At 43.4% G+C, this 18,521-nt stretch overlaps 1 protein-coding gene across 1 annotated transcript in view; it reads right to left on the bottom strand.

Annotated features, from left to right (window-relative positions):
- The window catches only part of ADD2 (adducin 2), a 112,917-nt gene extending 97,377 nt beyond the window's left edge, over nt 1-15,540 (bottom strand). The window contains exon 1 of the mRNA XM_050940375.1: nt 15,195-15,540. The gene's annotated coding sequence lies outside the window, so the exon portion shown is untranslated. The remainder of the gene's footprint in view (nt 1-15,194) is intronic.
- Between the last annotated feature and the right edge of the window lie 2,981 nt (nt 15,541-18,521).

The following is an 18,521-nucleotide window of genomic DNA, read 5'->3' as shown; positions in this document are numbered from 1 at the left end:
TATGGAATTTAGGGACACCATTCCCATTATTTGTAATTGCCCCTAATCAGCTTTGAAAATCTCAACCAGAAAGTACTAATATCTAGCAGCCTGTTTATATAAACACACAGGTATTTTCCCCAGAGAGATAAAATGAAGATGTTAATTAAGTGCAAGATTAATGAAACAAATGTTATCCCTGATTTATCTGAGAACAATCACAAGGTAGAATATTGAAGGAGGGTTTCATAAATAAAGTATTTTGAGAGCAAACAGAACATAATATAATATAATATAATTCCTTCTATTGTTTGTATTTTTTAACAAATTGACAAATTTAGGAAGCACGTTGCACAGAAAAGATAGCATGTAAATGAAGGGTAAATTCAACATCTATTTTAAAAGGGGAAATGCAAGCAGAACATAGTCATTTGTATCCACGCTGCTGTAAATGCAGAGTAGTTGCAACGGAGTAATTAACAAAGTCACATTTACATGGATGTAACCAAGCGCAGAATCTGTTCCCAGAAGTCTGGCGACATACTCAACTTTTCATCGCATTGACAGAGTATCCTCCTCCCACAAATCAAGCCTCTCGTCCTCTTAGCAAGTAGCAAGGTGTCTCAAGAACACAGGGCCCAGTCCTACAGGGTCCTGAGCATTCTGAGGAGTGCTCAGGACCCAGAACTGCTACAGAATTCAATAGGAGTTGAAGGTATTTAGCAGTTCTTGGGGCTTGTCTGTACGGCGTGTTACCATGTGGCAAGTCAGGGTGTGAATCTATCACGCTCCTGCCTGCCTCGCAGTGACCACCTGTGTGGACACTGCTATGAGGCAGTGAAAGTCCTGGAGTGCAGTCTGCCTTACTACAGCTTGAAAGCTAAGTAGCCACATCTAGTAAGCCAAGCCATACTCCAACACTTTCAGGGTACTATTGCTGCATCCACATAAGAGGTTGCTACATGGCAAACTGACATACTGCAGATTTATACCTGGCTGTGTTAGAAAGACGTTGCAGAATCAGGCCCATAATGCAAACCCGTTATTTAGGGCTGAGAGACTTCTGAGGCATGGAGCATCTGCAATATCCCATGAAGTCAGTGGGAGCTGAGGACCCTCGCAGTTATTATTTGAGACACTTGGCAGCTTGAGACCCTTGGTCCCTCTGTAACTGGTTACATATATTATCACCTCCCTTGGCCGAGTAAATTTCCCTTCCTTAAGATATTCTTGAAAGGTTTGTTCACAACAGAATATGACTAGAGCTGATTGAAAGATGCCAATTATTTCTCAGGACGTTATGTACCATTTACATTTCCCCAAAAGCTATGTTTTGCAGGAAACAAGGAAGCCAAAAAAATAGGCAAAGTTTTCATTTTTTCATAAAAACCTACAAAATTTCAACTCCCGTGAAGATTTTCCACAAAACTCTTCATTTGGGTCCAAGAGCCATTTTTCATTCTAAAATTGACACAACTCAGCCAGCTGTTGATAGGATTCCCATTCTTTCTATTGCTGCCTCTCTCCCTCGTGGATAGGAGCCCAAGATCAACATCTAAAGGCCAGATTGCACTGGTCAGCCCAGCTCTGAGCCAGGTGCGGGGTGCACACTGCACCAGTCCTTTAACAACTCGGGAAGGGATTGTGACTCAGTTTTCCCATGGCTCTGGTGAGGAATAGTTTTCTGCTAGCCTATGCCAGGAGAAATTTACAATCTCCCTGCATCAGCTTAATTGCGTTGGCCAGTGCATTGGAGAGGGAGAGATTCAGTTCATTCTCCTCCTCTAATCCTGCATGCCTGACCCAAAATCCAGGTACCCCATGCAGAGGCAGAAAGGGGTGGGTCCTTATTCCCATGCCCATAGCATATAGTCCAATTTACAGTCTGTCTAACCATGATCCCCATTTCTCTATCCCTTGTTATTCCCTCATTCCTTGTACATCTGATGTAGGCTAGGTCTTTGGAGCAGGGCCTTTCTTTAAAGGCAACCCTGCTGGAAACTGAAATGCAGCCCAGATTGTCTATTTATCGACAGCCACTAATAAAACCCCCCTAAGGAATCAATTGCTAACAAAAGAAAAATTGACTTTGTTGCTGTTGATGTGACCAAAGGCAGAAATGGAGCTCAACAAGAACATCGGAAAACAAGATTGCCTGGGAATCCATGGGGTAACCAAACATAGTAAAAGTATCTAAATAATATATAGCAATTTGATAATGGGTTACTGAGCATGGTCCTCCTTATGAAGTGATGCTTACAAGCACCAAGCTCTGAGACATTATAAATAAAAGCTCGCTACTGTGTCTGAAGAGGTCCAGTATGGAGTTTGCAAACACCGTGCTATATTATTAAAGATGTAGATTTTTATCCCAGAAAGGATCATGCTGAGTCTGACTACAGAATTTCACCCAAGATTCTCAGCATATTTTCTGTGACACAGAACATAAGCCCTTCTAGCAAAGTAGAACGCAGTACATTTGCTTGCCAAATGGTACTGCTGTGGTTATGATGAGAAGTGTTTCTTTAATCAGCAAAATAAACCAATAGATTTGATACTTCCTCACACCCCAGAGACACTGGGTTTTATCAAAGCTAAGGAGGAATACTTCTGGGAAAGCCCCCTGTTAAAACATCAGCCGCTTATGTGCAGAAGCGAATGTGAAATTTTTTGTAAAGAAACAACACATAAGGCCATTTGGCCTTGGTCTAAGACAAAAGATAGAATCTGGAAGAGTTGTTTGGGAACAATAGCTCTTCCACATAAGAAATGTAGCTAAACTTCCCCAGAGCTAACAGCTCATTCACAGCTGTTACTTGTCTTTTTGGAACCTAGGAAATAAGGACCCATCAAGGGCCCATAGTTACCTCCTTTCAGGCTTGATTTAGATTTTGACATGGATCCTGAGTTTCTTCCTAATGTTTATTATGGTAGTGCCTATGGACCATTTAAGATCAGGGCTCCATTATGCTAGGGGCTGTACAAACCCAAGAGCAGATAGTCCCCTGCTCTGTAGAAGTTACATTCCCCACAGACAAAAGGTGGGGGAAAGGAATAGAAGAGAGAGAGACAGAACGATCTATGTGACAACAGCAAACATGATCTTTGTTCCAGGATTTATTTTTTGCTGTCAGAGGGGCTGTTTAGTTCAGAGTATATTTTCTGAACAGAAAGTCAAGGGAAGGGAGAGGGGTGAGTGAGCATAACAACACTTCCAGGGACTATGTCTGATTGTTTTATTGTCTTGGGGCATCACTGCTTGGCTTACACTGAACATATAAAAACTTTAGCAGGGACAGTGCCTTGTCCAGGGTCCTGATATCCTTCTGCTGAACCTGGAAGTCAGTCCTGCAGATCTGTCCCCAGTGAGTCCCTTCACGAAAGCCATTCAGCCTCTGCTCACACTAGAGCTGTTAGCAAGAGAGAGTTAAATATTTTACATCTGTGGCTGTAGGTATGGATACTGCAGTATGGTGTGCATTGGTAAAATGGCTCATCTCCATCTGCATTAATTAGGGGAACAGTGTTACCAGGCTGCTAGCAACTGTGTTTAAAAGCCAGATTCAGAGGTGGCATAAACAGCCATTTAAACAGCACAGCAGTAAATAGGCATCTGCTACTGTGAGCAATGAATACAATGTGTGTGTCGAGAGGGAGAAAGGGAATATGGTAGGAAAATCCACCAACAAGAGGGTTTAAAGAGGTGTCAGATAAAACCAAGATGGCCTTTTACTCTCCCACTATTTTTTTCTGCTTCAACCTCACATTACTGCGAGTTCAGTGTGTAAACAATGCCCACCTATTGACCTGTAGAATGCAGCAATATTCATATAGACCGATAGTAAACACAGTGGAATGATTTTACTCATCACTGACATCCACCTCACATGAGGCTGTAACACGGAGGCTTTTCAGCAATACAGGACAACACCATGGAAAGACAGGAGATAGAGAATACTGGATCCAATGGAAGGCTGCAAGTAACGTCCCCAGAGAGTAAAATAACCCCTATTGGAATTAGTCTAGGCTGCCAGGCAAGCAGTTCAACTTCCGCTAAGATTGCAGTGGGATCTTAAAGCCATGTACAATCTTTCAGCTAATTTATGACACAGGGACCCCTCCAAACGTCCTTCGCCATCCGACCCCTTTAACGAAGAACTTAGTCCGAGGCAAGAGCTCTGTCAAATAAGCCATCACTTTCTGCAGCCTGCTGGTCTTACATGACGGACTCTGCTCCTCATACAGACCACACCCAGCATGTGAGAGCTGGCAGTATCGCAGCCCAGAGTGGAAGCGCCTGCATGCTGTTCAATGCCTGATTAATCTTTCAGAGATGCTCACTCACACAGCTTTGTTTTATAAGTGTATTAATAATGTACAGCAGTGGAATTTGCAACATGGCTCTGTACCAGGCAGATGCACTAAGTGCTCTGATTTAGACACCAGAGGCACAGGGCCTGATTCTCTTCACACTGGTGGAAATCCACTCACTTCAGTGGAATTGCTCCTGCATCAGGGAGAAGATAATCCAAAGCAGACAGTCTCTAGGAAAATAAGTCCATTTCTCATTGGCATCAGTTTTAGAAAATCCATTTTCAGAGCCATCTGTGAGGAAAGGGGAGTATGTGGTCTTTGGAAATCCATTGTCATGGGCTAGTTTGTGACTATACGATCTGCCCTGATGGAGGGGCAGTGTGTTTGTACATCATCCACGGAGCAACAAAAGGAGGGAAGAAAACCTCACGGTAAGTGAAATAGAATGTGTTTTGTCTCTCTAACCTCCTTAGAATCATAGAATATCAGGGTTGGAAGAGACCTCAGGAGGTCATCTAGTTCAACCCCCTGCTCAAAGCATGACCAACACCAACTAAATCATCCTAGCAAGAGAGTGTTTAAGTCTCCTCTCCACGTTCCATCGAGCTGTTGCTTCAGTGGAAGCTTGTTTGGTTTTTTTAATGTGTCACCCAAAACTTAGTCTTACAACTAATAAACAAGGAGTACTAAGTTGCAGAGAAGAAAAGCCAGATAATCAGAAAGACAGGTAGACTGAAAGAACACTGATAAAGGGCTATTGTATTCACTCCAACATTGGTTTGCTTTGCAAAATACCAAGAGTGCAGAACACTCTAATAAAAACAGTGGAACATTATTATTTAAGTAGCAACATCCATTCAGAGCCCAGTGCTTATGTGTCCACATCATAAAGCTCAACACTGCATTGGCAGCATTGTTTCACAGCCTCAGCAGAGGCACCAACAACTGAATGTGTCCCCTCTGGCCCTAGAGGTGATGCTTCTTGGTCGAGGTGAGACACAGTGACCATGGAAGCGTGAAGGAAACTTACACTGTATCTGAAACACATCCATCTCCAGAGCTGTCTATCTAGCACTTGTCAAGAGCACTGAATTCACACAGGAATTTCCCAGACCAGCAGGCATTCTGTTTCCATTCCCCACCTTTGAGGTTAATTCAAATGCATCACTGATTAAAGATGCACTTCTGGTGCCATTTCCCAGAGTGCTTTCTGGCTGCAGGCAGAGGCATCAATTATTCATCTAGCCCAAGCGTCTGCTCCACAGCATTGAAGTCTCAGGAGGTTTTGTTTGTGTTGACACACACAATGGAAGTGGCTTTGCCAAATGTATCCAGGTTGCAAAGGACTCTGTGTCAAGATTCGGCAGCGGCATAACACATAGCTCCAATAAGGGGCCCAAGAATCTGAAACAACACCTGCTCAGCGGGCTTCAAGGAAGACCATTAGAGCTGGCAAGAACCCCTCATTTGCCCTGAAAGAGTATGTCTACACTTGACTTTTCAGTCACGTTAACACGTTAATCAGTAATTAACATATGGTAATGAACTGATTCTAGTGTACATACGACACAGATATTAGTCCTTATTTGTGTTTAACTGTAGTTACATACTCAGGAACAAACATCTGTAAAGTGGCAATGCTAGAATATACAACCATGTTAGTTACTGTGTGTTAACACAGCTGAAAAAGTCAAATATAGATTTGTCCAAGAAGTGGATAGGTCCTGTAGGATCTAGCACTGGAATAGGGGATAATGCTATGAAATTCCTTGCATACCAACAATTTTGACTTCTTTAAGTGCATAAGGAATGGTGGATCAGAACCCATGTGTCTTTCTGGACCCGTGGGGAATTATAACCTAGCGATAAAGTGGAAACCATACTATTAACTTGCTGGTTTCAATAGGGTTAGAGGGATGTAAACCAAAAGGCAGAAAGTGTCCTACCATCTACACCATAGCGTGTTCTTCCCAGTCAACCCACTCTTTCATCTTGCCGGGTGAAGTGTCTTTCTAGGAAACTTTCCAAGATTGATCTGGCTCCTGCTCATTTGCAGAGAAAAATGAGACTGATCAGCAAAGGCTTTACAATCTTCAAGGCATTTTTCCATCACTTAAAAAAAAATTCTTCCCAATCTTTCATATGGGCACCTGGGATGCTTAAAACCTAAATCATTTCCTTCATGAATCTCTCTTCCTCCACTGCCCACAAGGGTGTGTTGCCTGCTCACCTCCTTCTCCCCCCCCCCAAAAGAAAAGAAAAGAGCGATGAGGAAAGTATTCAAGAAGGAAATAAGTTGCTGTTTCAAATACACATGGGCCTCAGCTGCTAAGTTGGAGTCTGGAGTGGAGGTTTGGAGAAACTGGAGGACATGGAGAGCAGAGGGGGTCAGACCACTTCAGAAATAGGAGTTGTCATAGTTTGACACAAACAGTAAACACATTATTATTTATATGGTGTCTAAATGTACATGGCGATTTGAAAACAAAGGACAAGTAATACATTTTTCAAAAGCACTTGAGTCCCATTTTCAAAGTGACTTAGCACTCAGGGACTTTAGTTTTAATGAAAGTCAGTGGGATTCAGGCTAAGCACTTCAGCCTCTCTTGAAGACAGAACTTACCCAACGCCTCTGCTCTAAAGAGCTCACATCACAGGTCCACTCATTTCCAGACTCATAAGAGCAATCCCCATATGTTTATAACAGAACTGTTATCAAGAACTAATCACACAAGTAACGGTTTCTAGGATGGGGCCTCGCGTTTGACACTCGACAATGATGTAATTGGGGTCAGGGGTTAAGGTTTGCCAAAAAAAGGGCACTCACGGACCATCTTGGTAATATTCCAAGAAACAGTACTTTCGTACTTTGCCTTTCAAGAATCATATCTTCTTAAAATGTATCCATTAGATTTAAATGTAAGATCCACAGGATAATGGACAATTCCTGCTTTACTCAACATATGCTCTGTTCAGAGAACAGCTAAAGGATTTCAGTTGAATACAAAATAACCATGGAAACGAAGACTATCTTCCTCATTTAGCCAACTAGGGTATCAGAACATGGAGCCTATAGTTTTAGGGGGATGTGTTGCAATCAGAAAGACAGAATTTCCAAGTAAAGAAATAATTTATTCAGGGTACAACAATTGAGGGGTTAGATAGGAATGGTTAGTAAAACGTGTTTAAGCAGTCTAGTATGCACATTGCAGAATTAAGAGGTAAATGATTGTGCCCGTAAGGGAATGCGACATGAAGACTAGAAAACATTTTTTATGGATTTCAACAAGCCATTGATGACTAAAAATTCTGAAGCCACTGATAGATTTTCCTATTTATGTCTGAGTGTTCAAGAACCTTAATTACATACACACAGTCTAGCTACACAATTGTATGCCTACATTAGCTAAAAGCCCATGAAAATATACAGACGGCACCATCTGTAGGCAATTTAGGCATGCTGTTATGCATCTAAATTGTGTGCACAATGCTGTGACTGCACACAAATCTGGTGAGTGGGGAAATGCATCTAGCCACTTGCACATACAGGTCACTAAACGCACATGCAACCGTCCTCTTGGGGACACAGCAGCGAGTGAAGATGATTGACAGAGGACCATGTGAATTTTAAAGGAGGCATTTGAAGGAGTGGGAAGTGTTTCACAGAAGGGGTGGCATGCAGAATAGAGTGGGAGAATGAGGCTCAGGGATCTGCGTGGGATGAGGGAACAGGGGTGGGAGGCAGAGGAAGTGACAGCTAAGATTAATTACAGAGACACAAATTGGAACAAGGATGGGGAAGGCAAATGAGTTACATGACAGCACTGAGGATAAAAACAACAGACTCTAGAAGCTGTAAGTGGGAGGATTGGACAGATTAAACACTGAATAAACCATGTAAGAACACACCCCAAAAGGAGAAAGTGCTTATTCTAGTAACTAAAAATACATGTTCCTTTCAAGGCTAGAGCAAGCAGTAGGAGGGAAAAGTTAACCCTCTTAAAGACAGCAGCATCCCCGAAGATGAAAGACTGTAATTATTTTGCATCTGTCTCTACCCAAGAACAATGAGATCAGATTGCCAAAGTGGGGGTGGGGCCTGAAGAGAGAGAAGAGAATGGGAAATATTAAGACTGCTCGAGTAGTAGAGAGCAGGTTAAGGCTGCCCATATAGAAGTAGAAGTACTTATTGAGTATGTACAGAAGGGATGGGATGTTTTATGAAAAGAATGGGATCCACAATCAGCACTGCGTCATGATCCTGTCAACATGTAGAGCATGGGGATTGTGACGCCAGCAAGAATCATTGGGTTATGACCACTCTGCCCTTCCCATATTACTGAATGGGAAGTTGGTCCTGGCTGGATTAAAGGAGGATTCTGGGGTGGGAAAGGTGGTCACAGCACATAGAAAAAGATGAAAAGCCCCAGCTCTCTCATACACACACACGCACAGAACTGAAAGTAGCATTGACTCATTGGTTCAGCATCTACAGTTGGAGCCAGATTTTCTAGAGTTCACTTCCCATTAAGACACCCAATTAAAATGGTGATTTCTATGAGGCTACTTGCATGCAAGCACGTGATTAAGTGTTTGCATGATCATTGCCTAAGCATTTATTATGGAAAAGTGTGTGTTTTCTCCCTCCCACACCCCCATTTTTCAATCAAAATGTTGATGAAAAGTTTCAATCAACTCTGCTTGTTACATGGAAAATACTAGGAAACCTTCATATAAAAGTGTTGCTACCAGCTCTCTCTCTAAGGTCTAGCAATCCCTATACTCCAGAGCATATCTTTAGACTAAGTTCGTCTCACACTTGTCACTCACAGATCAAGGCATTTTACATTGGAGGCTTTGCATTTTACAGCTAGGGAAAGACACATCAAAGCAGCCTGTTCACAGTCACCCAGTGGGCAAGTGTCAGGTCCAGGAATAGGACCCAAGTCCTAGTCCAGTGCATACCCACTGGACCACATGACGGAAGTGGTCTGACAATGAAAGGAAAAATGTTGCATTAATACAACTGCCTCATCATGCACAGCACTAACCGAATGGAGGGTGATAACTGGAGCAGGGGACGTGAAAGGGAATGAATCACCATGGGAGGCTGGTGTCCTGATTCCAGAGCTGAAGCAGCAGATACATGACAGGCTTTGAGCTGCATTTGTAAACCAAGTGAAATGAAGTAGAGCTATGCAGGGTCTTGGAAAACACGAGAGTAATCCTGCAGTAGATGGGAAGCCTGTGGAGGTCTTTCAGGATGAGACCCATAGCCTGATGAGAATCCACAAAAGCAACTAGGCTCTATTCCCTAGATTGCTTTTAATGACCAATCTTACCATTCATCACCAGAGCATGTTAAGAGTGGGGAAGACACTATAGGCAGGGGAGCTAAGACATGTCTTGTGTACGGTGCCAGCTACTCTAGTCCATTTTATTTATTACTCAGATAGTTGTCAGAATTAATCAGGTGTTTAAAAAGTCACCACATATGTATTAAGGATCTCACTGCAGTAAATTTGACCATCTAAAGAAAAAAAAAACTGATTGGGTGAGCACTGCCCTAAAATATACACTCTACATTCAGATTATTTAGTCTACTGCACCCAAACAAATCTTACAGCTCTTTTTGGAGACCAATCACAATGGCTACAAATTCAATTGATATACTGGGGGAAGAACTGATGTGTAAGCTGGAGTGCAAGATTTGGACATGTATTCTTGGCCAGATTTTCCAGAAGTGCACAGTTCCCCACAATTAGGGCCAAATTTTAAAAAGAACCCAGCATTCATTTAAGAACCTAAATGAAAGTGACCAAATTTTCCATAAGAGCCCAGTACCCACTGAGAAAAATGGAGAATCCTCTCTCCTGCACATAGAGAAAAAGTAGTGTAGTAACCAGAATCCCCTGTCAAGATCAGGGCCCTTTTGATTTGGGAGCCCCTGCTCCATTCTCTACCAATATAAACACTATCTAAGCAGGACTGTTTGGCCTTTTGAGATATCCCAGTGTACTGCATCAAACTTCATTCAGCAAAGTATATCTCATACAGATTTTAGTGCTCATTGTTAAATTCCAAGAACAAGGTAAAGGAAAACCTGATTTAAGATAAAATGTGACTGAAACAAAACAAGCGGCTGTGAGGTTACATAGGTAGAAGGAATTCTGAACAGCAGTTGAAGAGGAAGCATCATGATGCACAAGGTTTAAGAGGAGGAAAGATGCCCCCTCTGCTCACTCAAGGATACTCACCAGCTTGACATTCCTCCAATCCTGTTGCTCAAGTGTCCCTCATTTTGAGGGACATCACTTTAGTCCCAAAGTTCCACATACATCTTGTATCTCCTCGCTGTTACTGCTGAAAATTTACCTCAGAAATAAAGAATCTTTCATGATTCGTTTATAAGTCATTTATACCACAGGAAGGAATGCCATGCAACCTTTTGACTCTGCTGCATCAATAGTCAGGGCAACGCCCATTCTGAGTCTCTCACACATTGCATGCTACGTTTGGGCCTTGGCAGGTTGGGAGATGTGGGTGCCATATTGACACAAAAATCCAAGATGGCAACTCTTCAATAGAGCAGATCTCCGCAAAGCCTGTTCACATCTTTTTTGCCTGGGAAACATACCATAGTTGCAACACCACAATACATTAAAGGTTGGAAAATTAATCCCAAGCTTAGCGACTGGAGCAAGTTACAAACTCATACTGGTCTGGGCCTGTGATTGGTGGCACTTCAAGCAAAAACTCTAGAGTAAAGCCAGGTTTATCTCCTCTACTCCTGTTGGTAGATGAAGGACTCCAGTTATGAAGCACTGTGGCTAAGCAGTAGCCTCAAAGAAGTGAATTCCTCTTAAATCTGGCCCTGACCATACATCTGCAGTAAAACCTAGAAGAACAAGAGTAGCCTGAGAGACTCATTCATGTTTTGAGTTTCAAGACCTCAGATATCCTGGGAGTATTGATTTAGTTGGGGGATTGGTCCTGCTCTGAGCAGGGGGTTGGACTAGATGACCTCCTGAGGTCCTTTCCAACCCTGATAGTCTATGATTCCATGCGAAGCCAACTTAGTCACTGGCTATCACCCACCATCCATGTATGTGTGCAAATGCAGTGACCAAGCAGTCACATAAAAGGGGTAAAGGGAACCAGCCAGGCCAAGGTAAATTGCACCTTCAGTTTATTCAGAGGATAAACAGATGCCTGAAATGTGTTACTTTATGCTTAATTGGGTTTTAGAGCAACCCACAATAAATCTTTTTGAAGTCACCCTCCTGACCCCACACGGCTGCTAGGTTTGCCGCCTCTGGAAACACTATTTGTGCAGATGTAGTCAGTTGCATAATTACTCATGGAGCTTGGTTCTACAGATTATAAAAAGTATAAAACTGTCATAGCAAATAAGCAAATATAAGGTGTTCCAAAGAAGTATTTAATACTAGATTGGTGCCATCATCTCCTGGCTAGGCAGCGTGTGTGCGGTCCCTTGCACTTGTTAAGTATCAGCAGAGACTCAAGGTTTAACTGATGCCTGCAATTTGTTTCATCTGCCTGTCTCAGCTGTAAAGACCGTACACTTTGAGGCAAGGACTGTGTTTACCCAGCAACTAGCACAACATTAATTACTGTATTATTGAGCACTTAGGGGCCCAGTCATGGAGCCCCGGTGGTAGGCGCTGTCCAGACACAATGGGGTCTTAGTTGGGGATGGGGTCTCTAGGAACTAGTGTAATAGAATTGTAGAATAGTTACCATAAAAAGCTGCATGAGTGTGGTGTCTGGGCTTACTGTATATTAGCTTCTCACCCCATATTTATCAGCAGGAGAGGAGGTGTGGGGAATAGGCTTTTATAAACAAAATCAGCTACCATCTGTTTGGAGTCTGAGATTCAGAGAAACAAGGGAGCTGAGTAACAAACCCGGAATCAGTGACCTCTTGTTCTGCATATTGATCACCTAGATGTAAACCACAACTCTCGATTGCCAGCTACAGTGAATATCCAAGATGCAGCAGCAGATCAGTGGCTACACATCCCCCACCCTTTTCCTCTCAGTTGTTCTAAAGGTCATACACCTATGTTCACCTCTGGCCCTCCGGACAGGGGCGGCTCTAAGGATTTTGCCGCCCCAAGCATGGCAGGCAGGCTGCCTGCCTCCGGCGGTTTGCTTGCGGAGGGTCTGCTGGTCCCGAGGCTTCGGCGGACCTCCCGCAGGCAAACCGCCAGAAGCAGCCTGCCTGCTGCAGAGCACCCCCGCAGCTTGCCGCCCCAAGCACGTGCTTGGCGTGCTGGGGCCTGAATCCGCCCCTGCCTCCGGATAACCTGAGGAGTTATGTTTTTGTAGCTCTGGAGATGCAACTACTTCCCTGACTTCAATTGTATGTGATTAGAATTCAGGAGAAAGCCCCAAATGCCCTGACACTTTGATTAGTCATCTCCCTTGTTTTGCGGTAAAAACCCTACTGGCCAGGTTACTTCCTAAGAGGTAGTTCATGTATTAATATGGGTCTGATGATGGAGATCCAGACCAAACTCCAGCCAGTCGGTTCACATCTGACAGGTTATCACAAACAACCTATTCCCACATGTCATGTGTTAGAGAGAAATACCTGTGTCTGGCTGAATTACCCTCTGGAGCATTTTGACGCCAAAACCTCATTTGACACTAATTTACAAAATTTTTCATCCCCTTGCCACACCTGCCTGTTGTTAACTCAGAAGGCGTAAGAGAATTTATGTTGCTGTGAAACAGGCCTTTTGATAGGCGCAAATGAGTTATTTCTAAACTGAGAAGTGAAAGGTAACATCTACATGCCTGATCAAAGAATTGACACAGTGAGAGTGAGGTTTGTCATAAATTATGAATTAAGGGGCACTGGAATAGAAGAGGGTTAAATTTAGTCACCACTCTCTTTTTAATCTGGACTACAAGATTCTGATACAGAAAGATGAAGGGCAAAATGTCCAGAAGTATTTGAGATCTTGGTGCCACGATCCCATTACTTTCAAGGGGATTGAACTTCCATTGTCGAAGTCCTTCAGGCTCTGCTGAAAATAAATGTTTCCCAAAGGTTGCACATGCATCTTTAGACTATTATCATGGTCATGTCCCCTACCTTGACAGAAGACATTCCTTTCCCATGCGGTCTTGTCGACACACACTGTCTCTGTGGCACTGACTATGCTAGGAAAATTAGGACCTCTAATTTGTGCCATTCAGTGGAACAGGACATGTGGACAAGGCTGATGAGAGTGGGGAAAAGGGGGGGGGACAATTGTACTGGGCTCAGCCGCCTCCCCCTCCCCAAATATCTACAGCAAGTGAAACGTAGCAAACATGACGTACCAGCGACATAAATTTCTCTCAGCAGGCCTGCACATAGGAAGATTCTGGCATTATATCAGTGTTCCCTGAACTTCCTCAGAATAGAAGATATGGTAGTAAAAGCCCCTGAATCTACACACAAGCCTGCACCTTTGACACATCCTGCAAAGCTGTATCAGGGTGAGTTGTGGGTGCTAACTGTGCAGACATAGGCTTTGTAACCCAGACCTGTAAGACATACAGTATTTCAGTGCATAGAAACTTTGGTTTCCATCCTCAAAGTCCCCACATTCAGCACCTGGGAGCACCAGAGATTCCAATTCTACTTTGTGATATGGTTTTCCATGAATTAATAGAAAAATCAAGCTGCATGGGCGAGGCAGCAGCAGCAGCAGAGATATCCCCAGTTTACAGATTTTCAGAGAACCCTAAAATATTCCACTAAGTGACTTCATATAGCTGAGTACTTACAAAAACCTATAATTAAGTATTGATATCAATGGGCAGACATAGCTTCATTTAAAATTCCGACCATACTTGTAATGTCTCAGAGTGCTGACCCCTCTAGGAAAGGGTTGTCCACAGACTTGGATGCTATGAAGTGCCAAATTCAGGCACATTATACATCTTTGGTTTAGATCAGTGGGGAAACAGCTGATCTGATGGTACTTTGGAGAACTGTAAAGAAGTGGGGGTGGGGAAGAGAAGCAAGCAGATGTGTAGCGACCCTGTGTCACAGAGATAAATGTATCAAGCTTTCAGAAGGGGAGGACAAAAGAAAGTGATTTGCATTCAGTGGGACAGGCAAACCCAGATATTCAAAAAAAAAAATTATGCAGGCGGGACAATAAAACCAGTGATTTTAAAGTCGCTCTCTTAACTGCCCTGGAAAAGGCTAGAGAACCCGCACATGCAAAATAAACAGTACAGTGAGTCATTCGTATTAGTCTCAACATCAAATGGTTTAACATTTCAGCCACTCCACAACACCGAGACCAGCCCTTCTGCAGCCAAGTGTCAGAGCATGAATTGCTGCCTAGGAAACAAGAGGGATTCCCTGAGATCAAATGATGTGGAAGCCATACAGCAGGCTCACCAGATGAAAAAAATTTTTTTGTCCCTAAATAAAAGCAATTGGTGGAGGGGGGGAATCTCAGCTGTCTGAGGTGTATGATCTCTCCTGTATCCCCGTTAAAATATGCAACAAGATCTTCTTTTGCAGACATTTGGAGCACAGTCAGATGGGTGGGGGAAAATCTCTTGTAGATTATTATCCATTTCAAGCAAGGCAGACTCTCATCTTACTTGCCCTGAAGAATTCACTTATTAGCCCTTGAGAGACTCCACCTAAGGCAGCAGACAATGCACCATGTTAGACCTGCAGGAATTAAATTCAAACACCGTCAATATCACTATGTCCAAAGTCTCCCACCCACATTGGCATTCAGAGACCTGCGTGGGTTTAGCGAGGAGCAGGGAACTTTGGCTTGAATTATGCAAATATATAGTAGATACACAAACAGAACAGCCGAAGGAGCGAGGAGTTGCATTAATCCAAAATTGCTTACCTCTAAGCATCTTCTAGCATCTGTTTCCCAGACCCAATGTCTGCAGCGACTAATCTTTTCTCCTGTGCCTTCCCAATTAAAACAGCTAAGCAGATGAGCTCGTTCCATCCATCCTGCAGTCTCTCTGATTTGACAGGTCAGCTGCAGCAGCTTCCTTACCACGCCTGCCTGCTAGTCCACTTTCCAGCCAATATCACCCAGACATAGAGTTGGAAGAAAATTAGGGCTCCCACACAGACCTGGAGGCGAGGGAGAATGCAGAAGTGAGGCTTCACTTCCTCCCACCCTCCTTACGTTGGCATCAAAATTAAATCCAGGGCTCACATGATGTTGGAGGGGAAAGCATCTATTTGACAATACCTTTGATGACAAAAGGCCAACTCCCTATGCATTCTGGGCACCCTCTAGTGGCATATGTCCCCAACAGCAGGGCATTGACTAGGGACTGCAGTCCTTTACAGGCTCTGTCTTGCTGCAGTGTGGAAAACATGATGCAATGAGGCATTTTTATTACCATGTTTTTATATAAATGCATCTATCCAATTAATCCCTCTGCCATAGATTAACGAAACCTTTTGAGAGCCAGGAGTTTTGTCTACTGCTTTGTTTTTTTGTGTGTGTGTCGAAAAAAAACCCAGAATCCTATCTCTGAGTTAGATTGTGGAATAGTCTCCCAAGGGACATGATGCAAGAGCAGTAGGAATATCAGCTTATGGAACAATTCTGCTCTAGCAGAGGGAAATTGCTACACCACAAGATTTCAAATTAGCACTGCCCTCTCTTATTTACATGCACCTCCCCTACTTTCTTTTTTTTTTTTTTAAACTCGGCTATTGTTTTTCAACATCAAAGCCTCAAATCCTGCCCAAGATTTAGGTGGCGGGGATAGCTCAGTGGTTTGAGCATTGGCCTGTTAAAACCAGCGTTGTGAGTTCAATCCTTGAGCGGGCCATTTAGGAAACTGGGGTAAAAATCTGTCTGGGGATTGGACTAGATGATCTCCTGAGGTCCCTTCCAACCCTGATATTCTATGATCAAGAAGAGAACATGTACTCAGAAGACCTCAGAGCCTGCACCATCTCTAGAGAAGTGCCGTTGGGAAACAATCATGGCAATAAGATCTTTTCCCTGAAGCAACACTCACAAGCTGGCTGCACTGTTGCTGAGATGATGTCACTACGTAAAGCACTGGAGAAGTGCCTAACACAAGTTGCACGCTGGCTGGGAGCAGCAACGTATTGGCCATTCAGGTAGAAGAGAACGTTGTGACCTCTGCTACAAGACCATGTAGTGCTGCTGCTGAGTGAAGCAGCTCCTTGCTGGATGGCCTGTTGCAGAAGATGCATAACCATGTGCACCTGAGGGCATGAGTTATGGGTTGGAAGGACATATCTATATCACCATCAGGGTAAGATACTACAGGGACATGTAGCAGTATAAAAGCTGAAGATAGACGGGAAGTTAAGTTATGCCATAACCCTCCGCATAAGCCATCCTGGGCGATGAGCAAGTTCAGATCCAGCAGCTAAAGCTAGGATTTGGGCTTTGTGTCTAGTACAGTAAAAATGGCTGTTAATTCTGGTTGGAGATGAAGCCCTGTGGTGCATTTTACCTCTGGTGTTCTATGTACCTCCCAGGGAAGAGGTGGTCAGGGTTTTAGACTAGTCACTTCTATTTCCAAAGGGGAACTGAGATACCATGGGTCAGGCCAGCCACGCTCTCTCTAGAATTAATGGACATTTTGTCGATATTAAAGGGGGGAGAGAGAATCAGGCCAGCAGAGCTCAATTGTGTAGATGGTGCTTCTCCTTTCTATTTAAGGTACTCATATTTTCCCCCATTACCATAGTATCTGAGCTCTGCTCCATCTTCAATGTATTTTTCTTCAACACCACTGTAAGGTAAGGCAGTGCTGTTATCCCCATTTTACAGATAGAGGACAGAGGCACACAGAGGCTAAGTGACTTGCCCAAGGTCACGCACAAAGTCTGTGGCAGAGCAGGTAATTCAACCCACATCTCCCAAGTCATAGGCTAGTGCCCCAACCATAGATTCCAGGGCCAGAAGGGACCATTGTGATCATCTAGTTTGACCTCCTGTATGACTCAGGCCAGCACATAGAGCCTGCCCAAAGTAATTCCTGTTAAAAATTTATACCTGGTTTCCACTTTGAATTTGCCTAGCTTCAACTTCCAGCTATTGGATCACTTTAGGGCAGTCTGCTAGATGAAGAGCCCATTTTCAAACGCGGGCTACTTCTAAACTGTGATCAAGTCGCCCCTTAACTTTCTCTTTGTTAAACTTAATAAACGAAGCTCTACGCGTCTCTCACTATTAAGCACGTTTGCTACTCCTTTAATTATTCTTGTGACTCTGCTATCGACCCTCTTCCATTTAACAACATCGCTTTTGAACTATGGGCATCGGAGCAGGACACAGTATTCCAGCTGTGGTTACACCAGTGTCAAATAGAGGTAAAATAACCTAACCTGACTTGTGATTCCTTTTATGCATCCAAAAATTGCATTAGCCCTTTTGGCCACAGAATTGCACTGGGGCTCATGTTCTGCTGATTATCTACCATGATCCCTAGATCTTTGTCAGAGCGACTGCTTCCCAAGATAGAGTCCTCCATGTAGTATGGCCTATATCTTTGTTTCCGAGATGTATACATTTATCCATATTAAAAACACATTGTTTGCAGCCAGCTTACCAGACAATCCAAATTGCTCAGTATCCGTGACCTGTCCTCTTCATTATTTACCACTCCCCCAATCTGTGTGTTATCTGCAAACTTGATCAGTGATTATATTTTCTTCCAGGTCATTAATAAAAGTGTTAAATAGCATAGGGTCAAGAATCAATCCCTGTGGGAACCCGCTAGAAACACACCTGCTCCAGTGATGATTCACCATTAACAATTACAGTGAGACCTCTCTGCCGAGGTTTAACACATGCCATGTTCATTTTATATCATTCTAGATTTTTTTAAATAAAAAAAATAGAATAATAGTATATCAGGGTTGGAAGGGACCTCAAGAGGTCATCTAGTCCAACCCCCTGCTCAAAGCAGGACCAATCCCCAACTAAATCATCCCAGCCAGGGCTTTGTCAAGCCGGGCTTTAAAAACCTCTAAGGAAGGAGATTCCACCACCTCCCTAGGTAACCCATTCCAGTGCTTCACCACTCTCCTAGTGAAACAGTATTTCCTAATATCCAGCCTAGACCTGCCCCACTGCAATTTGAGACCATGGCTTCTTGTTCTGTCTGCCACCCCTGAGAACAGCCGAGCTCCATCCTCTTTGGAACCCCCCTTCAGGTAGCTG

Source organism: Gopherus flavomarginatus, chromosome 2 (genome assembly GCF_025201925.1).
Source record: "Gopherus flavomarginatus isolate rGopFla2 chromosome 2, rGopFla2.mat.asm, whole genome shotgun sequence".
NCBI classification, from domain to species: Eukaryota; Metazoa; Chordata; order Testudines; family Testudinidae; genus Gopherus; species Gopherus flavomarginatus.
The sequence above is the reverse complement of the archived record's forward strand: the minus strand, read 5'-3'. Positions and strand labels throughout refer to the sequence as shown.